Source organism: Crocuta crocuta, unplaced genomic scaffold (assembly GCF_008692635.1).
Source record: "Crocuta crocuta isolate KB4526 unplaced genomic scaffold, BGI_CrCroc_1.0 scaffold197, whole genome shotgun sequence".
NCBI lineage: Eukaryota > Metazoa > Chordata > Mammalia > Carnivora > Hyaenidae > Crocuta > Crocuta crocuta.
The window spans coordinates 10,267,838-10,287,626 of record NW_027532002.1 but is presented as its reverse complement, the minus strand read 5'-3'; the positions used below and the strand labels follow the sequence as shown (position 1 = coordinate 10,287,626).

At 44.4% G+C, this 19,789-nt stretch overlaps 1 long non-coding RNA gene across 1 annotated transcript in view; it reads right to left on the bottom strand.

The window, feature by feature from the left end:
• The window catches only part of LOC144240958 (uncharacterized), a 73,677-nt gene extending 55,510 nt beyond the window's left edge, over positions 1–18,167 (bottom strand). The window contains exon 1 of the long non-coding RNA XR_013337899.1: positions 18,051–18,167. This is a non-coding gene — a long non-coding RNA (uncharacterized LOC144240958). The remainder of the gene's footprint in view (positions 1–18,050) is intronic.
• Positions 18,168–19,789: the final 1,622 nt, after the last annotated feature.

Sequence of the window (19,789 nt, the reverse complement as noted above, 5' to 3'; positions counted from 1 at the left end):
TCTTACTTACAGAGAATTATATGTGTCCCCTCCTCCCCCACCCCAATCACATCCATCCATCTCCTGCTTGGATCCTTTTCCTCAGGCAAAGCCATGACTTCAGGCAGGCATTTATCTTGGGGCCTATGAGAAAATTGGTCCTATCTGCAAACATTTTTTTTTAATCTACATGCCTTAATGTGCAGTTGTAATAATACAGGTGGGCCATTCTTCAACTGTTTTTATTTCTAAGCATTGCGAAATAAATGTTGTGATTTCTGATAAATTCTTATTTATGAAAAAACATGGCTATACATGATATGTTTAGAAAGCCACTTTCTCAGCATTTCCCCTAAAACATTTTAAACACCACAGGCAGATTATGACAGCCACAGTGGAACAATGGGGATGACTGACAGGTGTTGAGCATGTGTGTGTTTGTTTCCCTGTGCCCCAAAGTTTCAGAGCCTTTGGAAGCTTCCAGAGACAATGACTCTGCTTTAATAACTGTGAAATGCTATTGAACCAGCAATAAAATATATTCTCTACCACCGAACAATATGATACTTACAACAGCCAGCATTCCTGCCAATCACAGGGCATTCACGGAAAAGTGACTTGAGCTCCTTTAGCAACGGGAAGGGCCCCTTGGAAAATGTGCGAACACAAGCATGAGGCTCTGGCAAAGCCAGGAGAGCTCTGAGGCCACACACCACAGTTTATATTACACTAAACTGTTGTGTATATGTACACGTAGAAGATGAACATCTCTCTTATTTATATAAGATAAATTCAAATGTCCGGGTTGCATGCTAGCAGCTACGGCCATTACCACGTGCATTTTAACTCTTTCAGCCCATCATACATATATTAGAGCACTTCTTCTATAGGTCCGCTGAAACATTCCCGGGCTCCTTATACTGACAGGCAGATTTGGCAAAATGGCAAGTTAGTTCACATGAAGGTGATTTTTTAAGTAAAAGGAGGAAATAGGACCCAAAACAAAGAAGAAAAGAAGAGAATGCTGTTTATTCAAAGCTGAGGAAGCACTCGCTTTCTAGGAAGAAGTCCTCAGACCCCAGTGGGTCAGCAAAAGGAAGCTGACCAAATGGCCACTCAGAGAAGGGTAAGAACTGTGCTCTCCGTGGGTGATTCTTTTTCTATTTGAGATCAGCAGTCAGCCTGACTTAGGCAAATTGCAAGGCTCTGGCTCTGTTTTCAGTATACATTACGTGTAGGAGGACTGATGGACAAACACCCCAAAACTGAGATATTTAGAATCAGCCGTCACACCGGACTACTGAAATGTCCAGAAATCTAAACTGAGAAATATAGATATAAAAACACACCTCAAATGCCACATCTTGAGAGAACCCGGTTCCGTGGGGGTTAAAGTCGTAGCAAAATTTGCAAATTTGCATTATTCGTTGGCCATGTCCCCATTACCATTCTTCGGCCTCCTCTTGATGTAAATTGGGGATTTGAGCCAGCACAGATAAGATTTTAAGTTGGTCCTTTCCCAGACAAAAGGGACAAAGGGAGAAAATTCTCATGCAGACAGGGTGAATCAGCACAGAGATCACTGAAAAGACATCTTGTGTTGAGCATTTTCCTTGATCCTTGACTCTTTGGGCTGACAAGTGACAGTTCCAAAGGGATTCAAAGAGAGAAGCTGCAAAAGGAGGGGTTCTAGGAAGTGTGATGTCAGAGCTCTTCTTTGAATCGGCCACTATCTAGATCCGTCTTAGATTGTACGAGGCACAGTTCATTGATAAAGATGAAATCTTAAAAAAAGAAAAAAAAAAGAGCCAACACTAGTCTTTTTCATTAGTTGATAGAGTGAGGCCAACACTATAGCAATGGTCTCTCAGTTAGTTCTGTGTCCTCACTGACTGTGGTCTCCCTGAGAACAGGGACCTTGTATTCTCTCCATCTTTAATTCCTTCACAGCCTCTAGCACAACGCCTGTGCATAGTAGGGCCTCAATAAATGTTAACTGACAACGTGGCTCTACTTGCTCAGTAAACGAAATCTGCTATTAATTTAACCACACAAAACTGCTTCTTTCATAGGACAAAAATGACCATTTGTTGGCAATTTCATAGGATTAAACCCAATACCATCCCTATGTGATTAGCTACATACATTATTCTACTATTCCACACACATTTCCTAAGCGGCGCTGTGTGCCCTCCACTGGAGCCACACTTAACTCCACTTACAAGTGAGGAAGGTGAGGGGCACCTGGGTGGCTGAGCCAGTTAAGCATTCGACTTTGGCTCAGGTCATGATCTCACAGTTTGGGGCTTCAAGCCTGTCTGTGCTGGCAGCTCAGAGCCTGGAGCCCGCTTCGGATTCTGTGTCTCCCTCTCTCTCTGTCCTTCCCCCTCACTCTCTGCCTCTGTCTTTGTCTCAAAAATAAACATTAAAAAAAAAACAAGTGAGGAAGGAGATATATAGGTCAGTTAAGAGATTGCCAAAGCCAAGTAGTCAGTTGAGGAATAGCTCAACCTTGTATGTAGTGTTGGTCCTTAAACCCTACGTGTTAGTCAGGCACCTTTCCATCGAAAGTGAAAGAAACCCAGTGAAAACAACCTTATGTGGAAAAGTAGATTTCGTGGCTCATAAACTGGGAAGTTAAAGGGTGGGGTTTTTTTAGGCACAGGAACTCAAAAAATAGCATGAATCTTTTTTTCTTTCTTTCTCTCTTTCCATCTCTTTGTTCTCCTTATCTCTCTTCTTTTCTATACTGGCCTCATTCTCTCTTATCACAGGCTTTCTCTACATACAAAAGCAAGACACCCTCAATCTGTCCCAGCGCCCATGTACCGGCTCCCATAGAAGGATATGATTGACCCTGCTTAGGCTGTATGCCCAAAGCTTGGTCTAATCCCAGTGAGAGGGAGATTGGATTTGGCCAAAGCCTAGGTCATGGGTCTACTCCCATGGTCAGAGTCCTGGACTAAATATCTGTATGCCCCCAAATCTCATATCTTGAAACCGGACTCCCCAGTGTGGCGGTATTAGGAGGGGAGGGGCCTTTGGGAGAGAATTAGGATGACATGAGTTTGTGAGGACGGAGCCCTCCTGAATGAGATTAGTGCCCTTATAAAGATCACAAAAGAGCTTGCTCGTCCCTGTTCTCTGCCGTGGGAGGGTTCAAGTCAGCAGTCTATGGCCTGGAGAGGCTTCTCGCCAGGGCCCAACCACACGGGCCCCTGATTTCAGACTTCCTGCCTCAAGAACTGTGAGAAATAAATTTCTGTTGCCTATAAGCCATTCAGCCCACGGTACTTTGTCACAGCAGCCCGAACTGCTTAAGACAGCCAGGGATGAGGCCCTATTATTAACAAACAACCCAGCAGAAACATCTAGGATAGAGAAGAAGAAATTTCCTAGCAGAGGGAGAAGAGAGGCAGACAGAACTACAGGTGTCCAGTGTCGCCTCACTCATCCACCCTCACGTGCCCACCGCCCTGCCTATGAGCTCCAAAACTATTTATCAGCTGATTAACAAACTGTGTCCTTATAACAAAGTTGGTATTCGTGAGGCTGAAAGACCAACTCACTACCTACTCCAATTTGGACTCTGCCATCCTCCCCCGCTCACCCAGCACCCCTAAGAACAGGATGGATCTGTAGCTTGCTTCCTGTCAGGGACAACGGGCTACAGACTATCCTGGGGCCAGGTCAGACCCAGTCAAGTTCAGAATCAAGTGCCCTTTACTTTACCAAGAACCAAACCAAGCTGTGCAGGGGGAATGGTCCAAACCTACTACACCTAGGTGAACCTTCAAGAGGTGGGAGCCAGAGAGCAAGCCACACCGCATTTCTAGAATGAGCCAAAAATCACAGGCATTTCAGAATTAATTTGGGGAGGACCAAGCTTATCAGAAAATGACGTTAAAAATCGTTGGGTTCTGCAGATGTTCCTGTTTTATGGAGCTATGTACCCAGGGATTTATTGATAGGAAAGAAAATAAATGATTAAAGGCTTATGTAGGTGTTCAATGAATATTTATTGAATTGAACTGGATTAAATTAAGGGTTGTCTGGTCTTTCAATTAAATACGCAAGCGTGCCACGCCTGGCAGATTTAGCTGTCTTCCTGAAAGGCGAGTGGCAGATCTGGTCGCAGTCAGGAGGGCATGGTGTCCTGGCAGAAGTTGCCTGTGCTTTGCAGCCCAAATGGTGTGATTTCATCCACTAGGCGGGATGGCCTGAGAACACCCCAGGGCGGGCCGACGAAAGGGGTTTCGGTTTTCAAGAATACCCTTACTAAGCAACCACGCTCTACTGTGTGCCCTGTGACAGGTCTTCTCTAGTTTCAAGGCTATTTTCTTAACAGAGGGTGCCACTTTAATATCCTGCCATGGCACTAAACAGCGCAGATCAAGAGCGGCTGGGGGAGAGGGAAGAACCAAGGCAGGTTTAATGAGACCGGGATCAAACATCTTGAAAGAACATGGCCTCAAGGGCGGGGCCCAGGACTTCTGAGACTGCACAGTGAGAAGGGCACACAGGGATCTGGAGACCAAGGTGCCATCCTGTGGCTCCACAGACGTCTTCAGTCAATCTAGGGAACGTGGCCACACTGCACGGGGGATTCGCTGAGCACGGGTTTGGGGGAATGGTTGACCCTACAGGGTTGTCTGCTCACACGTGAGTTTTCCCCAGAAAGCTTTTTCAAAACCACTTCCTGGGGCACCTGGGTGGCTCAGCAGGTTAAGCATCCCACTTTGGCTCAGGTCACAATCTCACGTTCGTGAGCTGGAGCCCCGCGCCGGGCTCTGCGGTAACAGCTCAGAGCCTGGAGCCTGCTTCTGATTCTGTGCCTCCCTCTCTCTCTGTGTGTGTCTTCCCTGCTTGTGTTCTGTCTCTCACTCTCTCTCAAAAATAATTAAACACATTAAAAAAATATATTTGTTTTAAAACCACTTCCTCACCAGAAATTCACTGCCGCCATTTTTGAGGTGTTTCATATACCAACATAGCAGTGAGGTGGAGGATGGATAGTGGTGAGCAGTCAGGCCAGTGCTTATTGTTGTTAATAAAGAACGAGGTCCTCAGAGAGCAGGACACACAGGCTTCCAGTTCGGGAGTGAATAAGTCATGGGGAAGGGAAAAAAATAATGCTGCTCCTCATTGGTGGAAACCATGCCTGGAATGATTAATGCAGGCTGCACACTGTGAAACCAAATAATGACAAGGAACAGCACTTACTGGGCACTTAAGATGTGACAGGCACTCTTCTAAAGGCTCTCCACATGTGAGCTCACTCAGTTACACAACGGCCCTGTGAAGTGCATGCTATTATCACCCCTGTTTTATAGATGAGGATCACACGCAGTAACTGGCAGCACTAGCGTTCAAAAACACGAGGTTTGTCACCAGAGGTCATATCCTTAACTGCTGTGAACACCACCCCAAACAGGGGTCTTTGTGGTGTAAGTAAGGTAAGTATAGAGAATGTATGTGGAGTATGTCCAGCATATATTATTACCGTCACACCATAATATAATGCCTAATCAACATAGCATAATAATCATCATTACTAAAATTATTATTTTCAAATAATTGATGGTAAAGATGATCTGATTTGACTAGAAGTCACATAAGAAATAAGGCACCTGGGTGGCTCCATCAGTTAAACATCGGACTCCTGATTTCGGCTCATGTCATGATCTCATGGTTCATGAGTTCGAGCCCCACAATGGGCTCCTGCACTGACACTGTGAATGAAAACTGCTTGGGATTCTCCCTCTCTCTGCCCCTTTCCTGCTCATGGTCTCTCTCTCAACATAAATAAAACTTAAAGAAAAGAAAGAAAGAAAGAAAGAAAGAAAGAAAGAAAGAAAGAAAGAAAGAAAGAAAGAAAGAAAGAAAGAAAGAAAAGAAATCATGTAAGAACTGATAACAAAGGAACCAGACCAGCAACAGCCAAGGTTCTGAGTCTGTTTCCAACCCCGAGTCACCGAAGTACTGATTTCCAAACTTGTGTCTCATTTGCCCAGGCTCTGCCCATAGAGACAGCTCCTCGGGCTTTTTGGTAATCTGGTTTTGACATCAGAAGCAACTCCAAGAGCACGTTAATGCAACTGACGCTACAGTTGCTGAATATTAAAATAGTAGAACTTTAAAAAAAAGAATTTTGAAACTAACTCAGTCCAAAAAAAAAAGTGAATTTCACATTATCAACCACCTTCAAATGCAGCCTTCAACTGCTTCCATGTACACGTCTAGGAAGGACACTGTGTCATCATAGCATCCACCCATGACAAAAGATTTAGCAGCCAACTGGATGAAAAGCTAAGCGGACACATGTTTATGAAGAATCATCTAAATGTGAAGGCTGAGAAATGTTACGGCCAATATGTGAATGTTCTGTCCAGCCACCAACGAACCGCAGGACTAGCTACGTTTGCAAGTGAGGGGACAGCAGGCTTTGGTCACACGTGGGCACCACCAAACCAAGGCTGAGAGCATCAGCACGCTGCAACAGAGGGCGACTCACCAGCAGGCTCTGCCTCTCTCCGTCCACAGCCACAGACCTGGCCCCAAAGGATGAAAAACTGCCCCTAACTGGGCTTTCACTGAATTTGGGGACTGCCAGAGAAATGAGTCGGATTTGGGTTTATTTTTGTTTATTTGTTCATCTGTGTGTTTATTTGCGTTTTAGCCGGAGCACCTTTCTGACTGCCAAGAATTTCACAAGTGAATTTCACATTATCAACCACCTTCAAATACAGCCTCCAATTTGCTGGGACAAGGGCTTTATCGAAAGCTTTTTCTTTCCCACCAGAGTGCACACTGCCATTTTAAGAAGCATTTCTATCGGCTGTAGGGGTTTGCTTGCAAGTTTCTGGGCAGCCATTAATGGTAAAAACAGAAGCCGCAGCATCCATTGGCATTTCGGGCATAAAGGAAAACTGTTTCCCTTGTGAAGAAGGCTCCTGTGTTCCCAGCGGTGCCCCAGATGCAATGTTTGTTTTAGGTGGAGGGAAAGGAAGGCAGGCAGAAAGCGAGCCGAGAAATGGCTTTTTCTTTTTCTAAGTGTGGCAGATCATTAATAATTGGTGAAGGATGGACTCAAGAAGCCTGGGCACACATATTTCTAGGGCTGAAGTTGAAGACTTCATTAATATTCTAGAGGAATATTGCTCCCGTGAAGTTGCCTCTGGGCCTCCCATCTAACTCAGCACCACGCAAACAGCAGAGGAGCAATAGATTCTAAGACTGGCTCCCAGAACTTTATCAGTAGCTGTACGAGAAGTGTGGTTCTCCACCCCGGTGCCTGAATAAGCTGGTTTGCTTTGCTGTTCATCAGCTCTGGTTTCGCCTGCTGCAACTCTCCAGCCTCATACTGGAGTTGCTGCAGACTGCTGAACATCCGTTTCTTTGGAAAATGTTTAGCTCTAGTACCATAAAGTATGCCGCATTTGTTTTAACCGTGTTTAGAACTATTTCTGCATGACACAGTTGATCAGCCTGTGCTAGAGGCCTTTCACATCTTAGTTTAGTTCATCTACAGAGGACTTACCCCTACCGGCAGGAATGCAGGGATGGAAGAAAGCACAGCATCTCCATGTTGGCTAGAGAGGGATGGAGGGAGAGAAGAGGCTGGGGGGACTTGTCATCACTTGCTGCGGCAATGTACATACACAAGTATCGAAAGTGGTCCCAGGGACAGCTAGGAGGTGGACACCACACTACCTGGATCTGGACATGGGGGGAAAAGGGGGGAAAGAGGGGAGAGGGCATTTTCTGCTCATTCTGGGAGGTGTGTCCTGGGAGGTGGAAGATGGCATATCGAAGAAAAGAAAACGGGGACAGGGAGAAATTCCTTTGTTTTGTGCAAAATCTCCCAAAGAGAGGGAAAAAAATCAAAATCAAGCAAGTAATAAATAACATGCCCACGCATACCCCTGAGCCGAAACACCCCTCAGAGTTGAGACACTGCAGATCTCCTGTCCCACAGGCTACTCAGCCATGAGCCAGCCACTCGTCAGGGACAGTGGGTGGCTCTCTGGCCCTAACGCTCCGGCCTTCAGCCCGGTAGAAATATCTGCACTGGTACTTTGTAGCATTCTGATAAGAACAAGTCCTGTTTGTTTAAATATTAACTTCTCCACTGCCTCTGCCCCATTTCTATTCTACCCTCATCCTTCTCCAACTTTTTTCTTTAAGCCCTTAAAGGAAATGTCACTGAAACATAAGGAATAGATCATTAGCATGTCTAACGGTAGACATTTTTTATTATGGAAAGCTCTGAATCCATACTGAACAAAAGCAACTGTTCAGAGCCCTCAAAAAAAAAAAATTGCCCGGCAATTTTAAGTTAATGGGCAAGATTAATGGATTGTCATATAATGTGAAGGGAAGGCATTAGAAAAAAACGAAAGTGGCTCTGCAAAATTGGTTTGGAATTGGAGTCTACGTGAAGGCCCTTCAGTCGGAGGATTACTGTCTGCAGGGCTCGCGGCTGAGCGGGATATTAATTTGAAAGCCATGCCTTGTCCGGTACCCAGCACTTAGTGGTTGGTTTTATGTTAAAAATGCTTAGTCTGAAGCCTGTGCTGAAAGTTTGCCCAAACATCTCATAGTTGATTGCAAACCCGAGTGCCTGGGGGCTCTGAGCCCACACCTCAAGAATGTGGGTGATTGGGTGACATTTTGGCTCCACACCTGGATTTGTCAAGGCCTCTTAACGGCTGCTGGGAATGTGCCCTGCCTGGGGCCCACTGCCCTCCCCCATCACCCCTCTGACAGATTAAAACACAACAGGGTCTGTTGCCTGACTGACACATTCCTCTCCTGTCTGCCTCTGAAAGGACTTTATTTAACGGTCTTGGAGTCGGGCTTTTGACTGACAGATTGTGAAGGGTAAAAGTCATTCGGTTCCATTAAGCTCTGTAACTTTGCGGGAACAAAACACCTTTAAAAAAAAAGTGGGTGGGGGGGAGGGGTGGGGAAAATAGAGCTGGGGAGAGCGGGGGCATGAGCTTTAGGGAGAAAAAAGGGGGATTCTTTTCAGGTTCAAAAACAATCCTTCTCTTTGCCTTCTGTCTATCAATTAGGGCGGCGTTCCCAGAGGGAATACAGGCCTGGCCTCATTGGTGTCATTCAGCCGCCAATCTCCTGACAGGGACACCAAAGGGCCTCATGTAGCACTGCGGAAACTGTCTGTCAGGCCATCAGCAGCTGCGATGACGACATCACCCCTGTTTTTCTAGGACTATTATAGAGAAAGGGGGGGCAGGGGGCTCACCCATCAGAGTCTAAGTCTCAGTTCCAAATCTCTGTTCATATTTTCCTTTTACAACCCCCCGCATCTCTTCAACCCCGGGGTGAATTTCTTCACAAAAACAACATCGTTTCCTTGCCTGGCTGGGCTACGGGGTAAATAACTTGTCAGCCAAGAACATGGTGTTGGGTGTCAGAAAGGGGTTCTGCTTCTGGGAAAACTGAAGTTCTGACTGAATACATTCAATGACTGGTTCACACGAGCCCAGAGAAATGCTAGTTGTGGTGGAAGGTGGATCCACCACCGAAAGGCCTGCCCAGGCAGAGCTATGTGAAAAGCAGCGTGGCCCCACAGAGGGCTTCCTGCCAAGCCTTAACCTTGTGTGGGTTCCTGTGGCTTTCATTCCCCCTTGAAGTTTTGCTTGGAGCCCAAAGGCTCAAATGGAGTTCAAAACTCTAAGCCAAACTCAGCACCGAGCAACCACTTCCCACTTTTCCGTTTCTCTGCCTTGTTCCCTCCTTTCCTCAAGGCCAGACACACTCAAGCTAACTTGGGTTTGCCCCCAAAGACTCCTCAGCCTCAACTGGTCACCCTAAAGACCCAAAACGATCAAGGAGGGGTACGTTTACCTGAGCTTCCTGGCTCTGCTGGGAAAAATTGCCTTATTGCCTCCTCCCTCCTTCGCTCCTCTCTCTACCCTCTCTGGGTTCTGCCTGAGACAAGGGAGGTAAATCAGAGCCATTATGGTCTCCTGCAAAGATACGTGGTTATCTCTCCATGTCCTGTGATGGCGCGTTTGTGATTGCTAGCATTTCCCTGGTCGCCTTTTCACATTCCAGGGAGCTACATCCAAATGATAATGATAGTACTTTGTCCCCAGCCGAGTGCTGGAGAGTGCCACTGCCAAGCCCCAAGGCCGGCTGGCCTTTCTGTTGCAATACTTCTACTTCGCTTCGGGGAAGGGGATTACAGGGCTTCCTACTTTCACATGAGCCGCACAGAATGTTTAGCCAAATCCTGTAAGAACAGGGACATAAAGCCCTCTCTGTGCTGCCAGGGCCATAATGTCTATCTCTTTTCCATCACTTACTTCTTCCTTCATTCTGAAAGCTCTGCGGGGGTCCTATACTTCCTGAACATAAACCCCATCTGGAGTGGCTGAAGTCTGTCCACACACAGCAATACCCTGGTCTCAGGCATCCAGATGCTGGGTCTCAGATATGTACCACCTACGTAAAGACCGTGCCTGGGGATATTAGGAATGAGCCAGATTTTTGGCACCGGGGCTATATGCAGAGGAGCAAGTGGGCAGCATAATCAGAGAGAACGAGGTTAACTTGATTGTCATCTTCCTGCTCTACAGCCTCAGGAAGACACACACAGGAGCCAGCCCTTTGCCATCTGTAGCAACAGAAGTTACAGCAGTCATGGGAGGCACTAAGGGTTCACTAATGAATGAACATTTCCAAATTGCTTTGCGCGCCTCTGGTTGTGATCTCTGCATATTTTCATCATGGAAGCGGAGAGGAAATCAACCTAAGGGATTGGGCAGGTAGGCAAGGATATGGGCAGAGAGCTCTAACTTCCTGGGGGGGACCCCAAAAAAGGAGTTCAGTTACTATGTAAAAAGATACTGAGAGCATTTCACTCAGGATGGTTTACTTCAGAACTGTCACTTTGAGTAGCCCCAAGTGAGCAGACGCTTGGAGCTCCTGGGTGCTGAATGGAGACATGGCTCCATGTCACCCTCCAAAGCCTTATAACCCCATCCCCCCTCTTCACGATTTTTCACAAGCATTTCCGATCCCATCCAGTATTGTGAGATGTCTGGCCTTACCATAGACAATGGTTTCCAAACATTTCTCAATGGAAGGCCCAATACTATGGGATCTGAATATCAAATTGTCTGTGTTGGGAAGACAGCCACCTTTGTTTACTACTTTCTCAAGGAATTCCCGACTGTTTGCACCCTCCTCAGGTTGGCATAGCCCTTTCTAGCCCCACATTCCAACATCTACTATATCAGGCACTGTGTCTCTCCTGTTTCTTCTTTGCAGTGTGCTAGCAGGACTTAAATGGTCCCTTGGGTTCTCAATGATGGTAAGGCTTCCTTCCTGATATATAATATCCATTGGGTACTATCTTTTTGGATTGCATATTCTAATAGCAGCTCCCACTGACTGGTTACTTTGGGAATAACCTTAAACCAGCCCTGCTACAGTTCAAATTCAATGCAATAAGTGATTGCTACTATTTACTCTATATATAAGTGTAGACAATTCACTCTTACCTATGTGAGGGGGACCCCCACCGTGAAGCAGCCTACGCTTGTCATGTTCCTATAAAAGAGCAATAAAATCTCTCATAAACACCACTCTTCCGTCTTTCATTTTCACTCCCATGCAAACCAAGAGGCCAGTAAGAGGCACTCAACATAAAAATACCTAACTTCTTCCCTACTCACCAACTCAGGAAAATGCTGAGCCAGTAAGTTAAATGCTTGCTTAGCAGGTTGCCTTGTGCTGAGAGCTCCATCTTTCTGTCCCTCTCCACAGTGGGACAGGAAGTAGGGATTTGAATGACCACCTGTAATTCTGACTGGGACAAAAACTGTGTGAGGATGGCTCTAACATGTTCCTTGGAATGTTATGAATTTCCAGAATATCACATATACCCATGTTCAAAGTTACATAAAATCTCATTACTTTTAAAATTATTCACAATTTTCTAGTACTCATATTCACAGCCCTCATGATAAAACAGCAATGAGTTTGAAGGAATTGAAATACAGAATGAGTCAGAAAAAAAAACAAAAATAATTGACTGAAAAAAATCTAATATATCAGCTTTAAATTTAAATATGAGTATATTCTTGGCACTGCACGGAAGCATTTTGGAAAAGCTCATTTGACAAGATGAATGAACTGATCTATTAAAAGTACAGAGACAGCTGGCTGTCAGAGCCTTAAAAAGTAATAAGGCTAAATTTTTCTAAGTTAAGCCCTTGAACCTCAACAATGATCTTACACCAGGGATTAAAGATACCCAAGCACATTAATCTTTACTTCACTTTCCTAGACCCCATGGATTATAATAAATTTACTAGAGTAATCATTATATAGGCTTTTTAAAATGGACTTTAACTAAGAAAGGTCTTTCTAAAGGTGAAATTAAGTCTGGTTGGGGGTATTGAGCATTGAGTGCCTTCTTCATTGCAGTGGACTATAAATTTAATCCTAATTATTTAAGATTTCTCTTGTTTCTTTTACATAGTTGACTGGCTTTGAAAAATATTGTGCCCTTTGACTTTCAAACACTTGTTTGGTTCTTAAATATACAAGGAGAAGGAATGGAAGGAGATAAAAGAGCAAAGGAAGAGGCTAGAAAGTAACATGGCTCAGCTCCTTACTAAAGTTCATAATGATTCATCCCTGAAACGAGCATTCATCATCAGCTCGGTTGAGGGTGGAGCAAGCCACAGAACCCAAAAGCTGAATTGGAGCAGCACAAAAATGAACCAGCCACAGATGATTTTTCTCAAGATGCCAACGTTCAATTAATGCTTAAACTAAGGAAGGAGAAAGAGTTTATCTTGTACCAAAATGAAGATGAGTATCAGGGTACTCCCACAGCCTAAAGGAGCTAATTTAGTACAAACTGTCCCACAATCTTTTTGCTACCTTTTAACATGTATTAGTTTTATGCATTTAGAAACCGAAGCAGTTCATACAAAAGTGCTGCTTAACCTTTTGTGAGAAAACAAATTCTCACAAAGCGTAACGCCCTGGAAAAACATGTCTTTAATTGGGACCAAAAGCTTGGCATTGTTTGTATACTGAAAATGAATGTGTCTCATTGAATTTCATGGTATTTTTATTATAATTTCAGAGGCAGTGATAGATATTAAAGAGTGTTTGGCAGAAGATATTTGTTTAAAAACGTTCCAAGGTTCAAAGCTCAGTTTTCTTGTTCTGCACCATTTCCTTCTCTGTCAAGTAGCGTTGATGAGTTCGCAACACTAAATAGACAATTGTTGTTCCTTTCTGGAACCTCCTTATCTTTCTTGGGAAATGGACAGCTTTTTGAAATCTCCAAGTTTCTTCTAAGACTCTAGAGATGAGAGAATCAAGAGAGAAAAACCTGGCTCCTCTTGTTTCCATTTGTTCCATACACTTGATCAGAACCTGATAAATTCCCAGATTTCCAGAAGAACTGATCATCACCTGACCCATCATTTCAGCAAAGGGTGACAGGGGAGATGCAAAAAGACATCACACCTTTGGGACACCTACGGTGTCAGTCAGTGAAGGGGTCCAACTCTTGATTTCGGCTCTGGTCATGATCTCCTGGTTCCTGGGGTTGAGCCCACATCAGGCTCTGCATTAGCAGTGCATAGCCTGCTTGAGATTCTCTCTCTTCCTCTCTTTGTCCCTTCAGTGTTCTCTCTCTCTCTCTCTGTCTCTCAAAAAAAAAAAAAAAAGGTCTAAAAGATGTAATGCCTTTCTTTCTAACAGTCTCCACCATGGCTTAGGCACTGTCCTTCTGTAATTCCCAATTATGTCATGTGAATAGTATTTCATATTGGTCTTGGTAGCCTAGAATATACCTGTGGCCTTTCTCTGACTGCCTAATTTTCTACGAAGTCTGAATCTTCTTCCTTCTTTGTTCCGTGACCCAAGCTCCAAGAAAAAGCAAAACCCAGGCTAGGAGCCAATCACAAACCTAAACCCATCTTTTTCCAAACTGATATGTTTGGAAACATCGAGCAAATTAAGACGTTTCTTCGGTTCTTTTAGATGCACACTCATTTAAACCCAGAGTTTTTTCTACTTTAAGTACCTGAAATATTTATATAATTGGCTGTCGTTCTAGAACAGTCACCACTCATGCACTTCTAAGCAGGTGTCAGAAGGCACTATTGTGCTCTTAATGTTGGCGTGACATTTACAGTTTGGGCTGCTAGTGTGTAGGAGTGGCTTGCACGCTGGACTAGCACTGTCCCTTGCAGGTCAACGTGCACTGTGGCATCTGATGAAGCAACTGCATTCTGAGCATCAGCTCACCAACCATGCTTTCAAAATACTTGAGGGGAAGGGCGCCCGGTTGGCTCAGTCAGTCAAGCATCCAACTTCACCTCAGGTCATGATCTCACGGTTCGCAGGTTGGAGCCCCACATCGGGCTCTGTGCTGACAGCTAGCTCAGAGCCTGAAGCCTGCTTCAGATTCTGTATCTCCCTCTCTCTCTGACCCTCCCCTGATCATGCTGTCTCTCTCTCTCTCGGAAATAAATTAAAAATATATATATTTTTAAAAAATTGTTTTTAAATACTTGAGGGGCAACTGGGTGGCTCAGTCAGTTAAGACTCTGACTTGATTTCAACTCAGGTCATGAACTCACTATTTGTGAGGTCGAGCCCCCCATCAGGCTCTGTGCTGACACCACAAAGCCCCTTTGGAATTCTGTCTCCTTCTCTCTCTTCCCCTCCCCCACTTGCTCTCTGTATCTTTCTCAAAATAAAATAAACTTTAAAAAATTTTTAATGAAAATACTTGAGAGTAGGATCTCCAATATACCACAACTATGAATTTAAAAATTTCTATATAAATCAGGGCAATTCAAGCACCCACTCCCCATGCGAAATATCAGCCATCACACAGAGTTCAGAAACCCTAACGTTTTCCCTTTAGGCTAGGATTGGAGCTTATCCTATCACCAGAATTTTTTTCTTGGCATAGATTTCTCTTTATTACTGGTTTTCTATAAGTATTTGAGTATAATTTCAGATCTTTTTTAAAAAGCGCATTTTAGCAAACACATAACAATGGGAAGGAGTCACTTTGAAATAAGTAAAACCCCAGAGCACAAAATCTACACTTACTAATTAACTTTACCTTCATGTTTATTGTAAGCCTCCAGGAAAGTTTGAAATGTTTTATGTGTAATTACGACATTTCTCCTCCTGTGAAGAGTCTACTATCTTTGCTGAAACTTAATTTTCATCTCCATTAGTTAAAAAGCAAAGGAATTTGGCAAAATATTTTAAGAAATGGAATCAACTGGGGTGGGCCTGGGTGGCTCATTTGGTTAAGCTTCCAACTTTGGTTCAGGTCATGGTCTCATAGTTTGTGGGTTTGAGCCCCACGTTGGGGTCTGTGCTGACAGCTCAGAGCCTGGAAGCTGCTTTGAAATCTCTGCCCCTACCTTGCTCACACGTTCTCTCTCTCTAAGAATAAACATTAAAATTTAAAAAAAAAAAAAAGAGGGGCGCCTGGGTGACTCAGTTGGTTAAGCTTCTGACTTGGCCTCAGGTCATGATCTCATGGTCCGTGGGTTAGAGCCCCACATCGGGCTCTGTGCTGACAGCTAGCTCAGAGCCTGGAGCCTGCTTCAGATTCTGCATCTCCTTCTCCCTCTGTCCCTCCTCCACTCACACTCTGTCTCTCTTTCTCTCAAAAGTAAATAAACATTTTTAAAAAATTTTTTAAAAGAAACAAAATCAATTGTTTAAAAATATATATACCCACCACCATCAGTAGCACTTATAACAACACAATGGCAAGATTTGAGTAGCATGTCTTTGGCTATTCCCAGAGTCCCAGTGTGAAGTGGAGACATTGAGCTCAATTATGTAGCTATTTTAGGTTTGGTTGAATGATTGGGATATTTGCTCCAATTATTCTGTACACTTTGTACTTGCAGATCGAGGCTTGACTTGTGATTGGGTGCAGAACATTCAATGAGGAGATGGGAAACTAGGATTTTGTGTGTAAGTGGCCCAGGGATTAAGCCTATAATGTTGACCAAGTTACATCCACTGTGTGCCTCAGTTTACTCATCTTACAAATAGGCAAAGAAATAGAAACCCCATTTTATTAAAGCTAATCAAGATGACTGGACTTAAAAACCTCTTCTGCAGCTTTGAGGATAAATGGGATAAATAGAAACAGAATAATGTGTTAGACCAGGTATCCTAGAAAACAGAGCCAGAAGGAGGAATTAGGTTCTGTTGCTTTTTTGGCAGGTGTAGTCTCAGGGCAACCGAAGTGAAAGGAAAGAGAAGCGAGGCTGGGAAGGATAAAAAGCAAGGCCAAGTGATGCTTCATGGTGGGCCTCAAAGAGTCCGGAGAGGGAGGAGGGAGAGGAAATGTTTTTACCAAATTCCTACCCATCTCCTGTTTGCCATTGGTCAAAGGGTGCACCATGGGGAGTTACTACCCCACACTTCCAGGTTGCGTCATCTACTCTCTAGGACACAGCCCATGGCCTGCTGGGCATAAAATTCCATCCAAGTCGGAATGTCACAGAGAACCCAGAGAGGTGGGTGTGGGACAGTATGGCGTCAGGCCGCGGAACGATGTCAGCCCTCAGAGAGTGAAAGCCACAGCAGGAACCGAGCAGACAGAACAGCTGAGAGCCTGGAGGCAAAGCTGAGAGAATCTGAAGACACTCGTGAGATGTGTCGAGTACGAATACATTTAGCCAGCTTGAATCCCTACTTATAACTACAGGTTTGGCATACCTGTAAGCTATGAAGAACTACCAAAGTGCCATCACTTTGCCAAAGAACATGGCGTTGGCCAAAACCAAGGCTGTTGATGTTTCTGACTTTGAACAGCAAAGTTAAAATACGTTCTTAAATAAATCATTTACATGGAAGGGAGAAAATGCTAAAAGCATAGATGATTTTAAACCTTTCCAGAAGCTGACATCCATGTCACCTATAGGCAATCGCATGGGAGTGAAAGCCTCACACGAGGAATTAGCCCAGCTCTTCCCACAGCTAGAAATTCACTATAGTCACCATGTAGGAGTCTCTGCTTTCCCAGTCATGGGTAGGAGTGCCCGAGGAAACAGTAGAAGCAAAATTCATGGGTACTGTCCTTCTATTGAAGAGTTCACGTTCTAGTTGAAAGAGTAGTGGCTATTTATTTTTCTTTGTATGCTCAGCTTCCGTTCTTCCTCCTTTCTAACAATGGGGCCCCATATATTGTTTGAGCACCCATCCTCCCCCTCACTGCTTGCTGTTTAGGTAGGACTGACCCCATCCCCAACTTCAGGGCATGTGCCTCAGGCCCAGCCAATTGGAGCCCCGTGACTTCTTCAGGAATGATTCACAGCCAACGTGAGCCAATTCAGCAGACAAATGTGTCTTCTTTTTTCTTCTGGATTTGGAGCTGGGACATCTATCTATGGGGCTGCGGGCAGTCATTTGTCCTTACCAGGCAAAGCATGCCTGAGTGACAGAGCCAGCTCAATGGAAGGCAAAACTGAGAAATGGAGAGAGACTGGATCTCAAGAGCATTGTTAGAACCTCTGGATCTAGCTGAACTCTTTGGTTACTGAGCCAATGAAGTTCCCTTTTTGCTTATAGTAGTTACAGTTGAGTTCTGTACAGATGAAAGAAACTGAACTGAGATAGGGAGATGGACATGTAAATAATCACGATGCAATGCGATCAGTCCTAAAGTGAAGAGAGAAACTAAATAAACGCTTGGGGAGCTCTGGACAGAAAGTACTGCTTCTTTGGAGCTCTATTTGTAAAATGACCGGGTCTGCATAGATAACCTTTAAAGCTCTCCAGCCCTGACTCCATCCCAACACTCTATGACTCCTGAGGGCATCCCTTCGATGTCCAGGTCTGCTACACAGGGCATAAGCATACTCATGAGCATCCATTTACTTTTCTCTACATTCTAGAATATTCTGTCAGATTATTAACACGGCGAGTCACCGTTTGTAAATGCAAACCCATAGCCAATTAATGGAAGAGGAGTGAGTCTGCCAATCGATAATCACCACACCACCTCAGACACTTCCAAAGCTTACCTCATGACATTCCTGGGTCCTTAGGTAAATCTTTCGATTTGAGGCTTAAGAAAATGAATCACACATGTGTCTTCCTCTCTGACGTGATGTGCAATGGTCTGGGTGAAGCATCGTAGTTGTTCTGTATAAATACAAAAAGCATTTGAATACATAAGATGATGGGCAAGGTAGGAAGGGGTAATAAGAATCAGAGAAAGTTCCAGGAGTCATCATCATTCTGGCAGTGGACCACTTTCTGGGGTTCCTTTCCTGTAAAGCCTACAATTAGGTTATTACAAATAGGCAACAGAGTTAATCCAGAAAATGGCTTAGTCTCCTTCCCTGAACATGCAGCTCCTTCAGCCAGAGATGGGGGCTGGTCCACACACCAGGTGTCATCTGGACAAAGGCGATTTCTGCTCTCCTCTTTCTCCATGGTTAACTGCACATTTTGGATGCAGTGGAAATAAAAACCCATCATCTAGTCATCCACTGGTGCTGCCGTCACCAGCACTGCAGCTCTCAACAGAGGTGGCTGGCTCCTGGCCATCCACATATTCCCACCTCTCACCGCCGTCATCATTCTGATCATTAGAGAGCAACAGTAGTAGCCAGATAACCAGTCAGAACAGAGAGAGACCATTCTTTAATGCAATTATTTGTACCACCACGTGTGTGTGTGTGTGTGTGTGTGTGTGTGTGTGTGTGTGTGTGTGAGGCAGGGGCAGCACCTACTAGAAGCCAGGTATTATGTTAGGTACTCTGCATGCGATATCTTGTTTTGTTTTCACAGATCATCTTGCCACAGAAAAGCTCTATTGTCTCTATTTTACAAAGAAACCAAGGCTCAGAGATATTAGTTAACTTGCCCAAGGTCACATAGCTAATGAGCAGTGGGAACTAGCCTCAAACCTGGAGGGCGCATTCTTACCCATTAAGCTCAGCTACCTCTCCTAGCTTTTGTTCCTGTCTCGAGATGATGTGATTCAGTCCTATAATCCACCCAGTTTGGGGGGGTTTATTGGCTTGACAGATTTTCTTCCATGACCTGGCTCCCAGCTTGTTCTGCTCCTTAATCCCAAGATGGAAAAGTCACCATATAAGACAGGATACTTGTAATTACAATAACAAGGTCATTCCCAAAGTGCTGCTGGGAATACACAAAAGTGCTATGTGTTTATCCGTAAGCAGATAGTACATACGTGGCCTCAAGCTCTGACAAGTATGTGCATGTGTCTTTGGGCAGATCCGATAGATGAGATCCTCTCAAAAAAGATCTTGAGAGAACAATTATCCATCCAACACATTTCTACTGCATATCTCCCACGTAACACGGGTAGAATACTAATTGATTAGTTTGATCTTTGCATTTCTGGGGCAGACGCGTAAGAAGGTGCAAATAGAGGGAAGAACAGGTAAGTTCTATAAATGGGCTGCCAGCCGAATCCTTTGACTGCCATGTGGAAGGACTGGAAATACAGGGAAAAGTCTGGAAGGAAGTAACTTTTTAATTAAGGCTTAAAGACTGTGTAGAATTTTGACAAGTGTAAAACAGGAAGAAAAAAATTCCAGGGGACACTGGGGGCAAAGAAAATAAGGTGCTGAGCTGAAGTCAGATCTTCGTCAAAAAAAAAATCCAGTCTGATTGGCAGGTAAGAAGCTACCTGGGAATCTTAAGAGGAGCCTGACAGATAGAAGGGGCCAAACCATACAGGACCTTTATAGAAGACAGGTGGTGTTTTTGTATACCCACCACCCAT